Source organism: Onychomys torridus, chromosome 2 (genome assembly GCF_903995425.1).
Source record: "Onychomys torridus chromosome 2, mOncTor1.1, whole genome shotgun sequence".
In the NCBI taxonomy this organism is placed as follows: domain Eukaryota; kingdom Metazoa; phylum Chordata; class Mammalia; order Rodentia; family Cricetidae; genus Onychomys; species Onychomys torridus.
Genome location: NC_050444.1, coordinates 161,482,577 through 161,487,342, shown reverse-complemented (window position 1 = coordinate 161,487,342; position 4,766 = coordinate 161,482,577).

Here is a 4,766-nt window from a genome sequence, read left to right as displayed (position 1 = left end):
CTTTCGGGCACCGAGAAACTGCCCCCCCTTTCACTTCTGCTTTTTAAGTTAAGTGTCTAGAGTTTGGCTAAACCAGTGTGTCCCCTGAAATTGCAGGCTCAGCATGGCACCCAGGAGAAACAGCCCTCAGTGTTTCCCCACTGCTCAAGCTTCTCCCAATCATGTTCTTGAAGAGTGACTAGAAAGGATCTTTCTATCTGGAACACATGGACACAGGCAGCTGTCACTTGCCTAACCCCACATTGGACAACAGAGCAATGGATGAGGCTGTAGAGACAAGCAGCAAGGTCCCCACCATGAGCTCTACAGGCAAGCACCCTAGTAGAGTCAGTTTTTGCCCAAGTAACCATGCCCAAACTATTATTAATATTCCCTTTACTATTACTATTATTATTGGTGCTGGAGACTGAGTTGAGTGCATGTGCTGAGCTATGCCCTGGCCCCAAGGAACACTTTCTAAGGAGAAATTTTTATTTTGTCTTTTTAAGGAACTTTGAGTGGCCTGGAGAGATCCACTTCTCACTATTGGGAAAGCAGTAAATACCTGTACTCTTCCTTAGCAGTGCAGGATAAATCACCCGAGGCTGGTCGGGGTCCAGCAGTCTGCCCACAGCCTGGCCACTGCCGGCTCCTGCCCTCAGCACGTGTTCAGCCACAGGGCTGGCCAGCCCAAGTGGTCAGAATCCAGAGCAAAGTCCCCCCCAGGCCCGCAGATTTTCGTCTTAGGCATGCTCTTTGATTTATTTGCTGTGGCTCAAGTCCAATCAACAGACATCTTTTCCCCTCTCCTTCACCCTCAGCCGTTTATTCGGAGCCCACTACGAATCTAAGAATGTAGGTCCGCTCAAGTGGCAATGGACAGTGGAGACGTCTCCCTTCAACAAAACTTCGGTTTTCTTCCTACACAGCTCCAACACAAGGTCTCCAGCTAAGGTGTAGCAGGACCAGAGCTTTCCATATATTTTAAAGAGTTTGAAAAAGACCCTCCAAAAAAATGCATGTAAATTGAGGATGGTTGGTGGTGTCACTTACTTAGGGGTGAGAAGTGAGGTATAGATAGGAAAAGAAAGTAAGTTTGCAGTTTTGGGCATGTAGAGACCAAAACCAGCTTCTTAGCCCCCAGCTATTTCTCTTCTCTCTGCCTGTTTGTGATAAGAAGGGATCTGAAAGCGGAGGGTTCAATCTCTGCCTCGACTTCCCCAACAGGGCAGGCGCAGGTCTGTGTTCAGACCCTCAGAGAATATCCAGCCAGTATCTGGTTCCCGCGCAGTCGCAGCTCGGCGTGACCAACGTTCGTCCTCACTCAGTCTCGAGGGCATATGCCTGAGCTGAGCCAGGGCAGAGGGGGTGCGCCGCTGCACCGCAGTATGGGCCGCGCTTCCGTCTGGTCTTCCTCACCCTGGATGGTCCTTCGTGCCCCAACCGCAGCCTGCCCACAGGAATCAGGGCCATTGCGCCCAGGGCACTTTCAGGGCACTCCTGGAAGTTCTATAGACACGTCTTATGTGTTCTCTGAAGACCGGTCCTGAGTCTCAGGGCGCAGCCATGCCACAGCTATCAGGCTCTAGGGCTGGAAGGAGGGCAGTGGGCACTCTTGGGGACACAGCGCCCTGGGTGCTTCTGGCCTGGGAGTTCGTGGATCTTCTTGGTTTTCAGACTACCTCCTCTTGTTACCTCCCCTGCGCCCTGCCCCTCGGTGGCAGATGGATTCGGCCTGCTGAGCTTTCCCTGTCCATCCTGCCCTTGCTTCTGTTGGCTTCTGGATGAGGAAGGAAATCTGCCACTGTATTTTAGCTTTGGGATTTATTTTTATGCTTTTATTTATCCTCTTTTTCCGGTGCTGAGGACAGAACCCAGGACCTTGTGCTTAAGCGCTCTACCACTGAGTTAAATCCCCAACCCCTCACTTTTGTTTTAAGACAAAGTCTCATTCTGTAATCTAGGCTGTTCTGGAATCCACTATATAGCTCAGCCAGGCCTTGAACCTGAGAGAATCCTGCCTCAGCTTCCCAAATGTTGGGGTCACCCACAAGTCTGAACCACCAGCTCAACTGTCAGAGTTTTAAAAAACCTTAAGAAACACCACCAAGATCTAGGTTGTGACGTAGAGCAGTAAAATGAAAACTGTGGTATCAGTTTCTTCAGAGGCTTCTAGTAAAATGGGTTAAGAGAAGTGTCTTAGGCTGCTGTGGCGGCTTCTGAACACTTAGATGCCATAACGCAGACGTTGACTTACATAGAAATATCGTAGGTCAGGCATATATAAAATAGTAAATGTTCATTTTAAACTGATGTATGTGTTGTAGGTGGGTGTGAGGGGCTAAGGTCCCAGAGGGCGCCTGTTGAGATGTGCACGTTCTTGTGCTAGAGAACAAAGAACTGGACCATGGACTGTGATTTTTTTTAAGTGTATTTAAAAAAGAGAAAGGCGCTGCTGTGGGAAGAAGTAGGCTTCAGTGTCGGGACAGGTCCAAGGGGTCGGGGCAGCGCCGGCCATCTCCCCTCGGAGAGCGAGGGGCTTCTCTGGCGCATGCTCTGTTCTTGTAACATGGAGCCCTGGTGGGGAACGGTTTCTGATCTTTTGGCCGACTGACTTCTTCTATACGTTAATCCTGATGCCTCTTTCTCCCCTACTCTCGGGCCATACTTGTATTATTTTTTGCAAAAAAATTTTACTTACTAAAGAAAAGATTGTGGGTTTTTTTTTTGTTGTTGTTTTGCTTTGTTTTTAACGGCTTTTAGGTTTTCTTTTCTATTATTTATTTGTACCACTGTGAGATCATTTACACATTTTTTCATTTTTTATTTTTATTTTATTTTTGTGAGGTGGTGTGATTTGGCTCAGCTAGTAAGGTTGCTGGGTGAGCAAGCCTGGCTATCTGGGTTTGATCCCTGGAACCGTGTAAAAGGTGCAGCGAGAGAACCAATAATACAAAGATGTCTGTAGTTGGAGAGCTTCTCTCCAGGTTACACCAAACCCCCGCGGTCCCACAACCCACGTATAAAATAATCATATGAACACTTATATTACTTAAACTGCTTGGCCATTAGCTCAGGCCTATCATTGTCTAGCTCTTACTCTTATATTTAGCCCATTTCTATTAATCTATACTTTGCCACATGGCTCATGGCTTACCAGTACCTTACATCTTGTCATGGCAGCAGCTGGCAGTATCCCCCTCCTCAGCTTTCCTGTTCCCCGCCTTCTCCTTTTCCTTGTCCCACCTACCCTGTCCTTCCTGCCTGGCTACTAGCCAATCAGTACTTTATTTATCTTAACCAATCAGAGCAACACATTTGACATACAGAACATCCCACAGCAGTTGTCTTCTGACCCCCAACAAGTGCATGTTGGCCATGCGTGTGTGCACACACGGTGATTTTTAAAGGGTCAACTCTTTGATCCATTTGCAATTTATTTTGATGTAAGCATTTCAGTTAGGATCCATTCCTCTGTCCCTCCCTCCCCCCTTCTTCCTTCCCTCTTTCCATTCAAGTCTGAGCAATTGTTCTAAAACAGTGTCTTTAGACAGACAACCAAACCAAGCTAGTGGGAACTCAGGAGCTTTAGACCAACAGCTGTGGAGCCTGCATGGGACTGGACTAGGTCCTCTGCATAAAGGAGACAGTTGTGTAGCTTGGTCTGCTTAAGGGGCCCTGGCAGTAGGATCAGGATCCATCCCTGGTGCATGAGCTGGCTTTTTGGAGCCCACTACCTATGGTGGGATGCCTTGCACAGCCTTGATGCAGGGGGAGGGACTTGGACCTGCCTCCACTGAAAGTACCAGGCTTTACTGACTCTCCATGGGGAGGCCTTACCTTTTCAGAGGAGGGAATGGGGGGGTGGGTTGGTGGAGGAGGCTGGAGGAGGGAAGAGAGGGGGATCTGTGGTTGGTATGTAAAATGAATTAAAAAATTCTTAGAAAGGAAGAAAGAAAGAAAGAAAGAAAGAAAGATAGGAAGAAAGGAAGGAAGAAAGAAACACCACCGATGAACTCAGGTGTGGGAGGCCAACTGGGAGACTGGCTCCCACATTTTATCCCAGGGTACTCTTTTTTGTTTGTTTGTTTTTGTTTTTGTTTTTTCAAGGGAGGGTTTCTCTGTGTAGTTTTGACACCTTTCCTGGAACTCACTCTGTAGACCAGGCTGGCCTCGAACTCACAAAGATCCGCCTGGCTCTGCCTCCCAAGTGCTGGGATTGAAGGCGCCCTAGGGTAATCTTGGGGAGAGAGAGATAAAAGACTTAGGCAGAAGGATGGGAGAGAGAAACAGAAACACAGGGTAGCCTCGGGAGGGCCTGGATCCTTATCCACCAGCCCCCTTTGTCTCTTCTAAAGGGCCTTTTATAGGAATGCCAAGGGTGGAACTGAAGACCTCCCCCTAGCTCAGCCAAGTGCAGACCCTTCCGATCACCTGGTAACCACACGCGTGGTCAAGCAATCCTCTAATACAGCCCTGCTGGGTGAAGCAAGCTCAGATCTCACTAGGAAACCTCTGTGGGCCTCCACACTCATGGACATTTGGGTGAGTTACAGATCACAGAATGAGGCATGTGGCAGGAACACATATGACTAATATTTCCAGTAACGTGACCTGTGTTTCGGAGCCATCTCTGGTAAGAGCCAGAGGGTTAAAGAGAAAAAGTTGTGTGACTCAGGTGCGGTACCTGGGGGGACTCCCTCCTCTCCGGGAGGCAGTTTTGACCCACTGTGGGGAACAATAGGAGACACCAAAGCCACCAAACATCCTCTCAGGATCAACCTTTC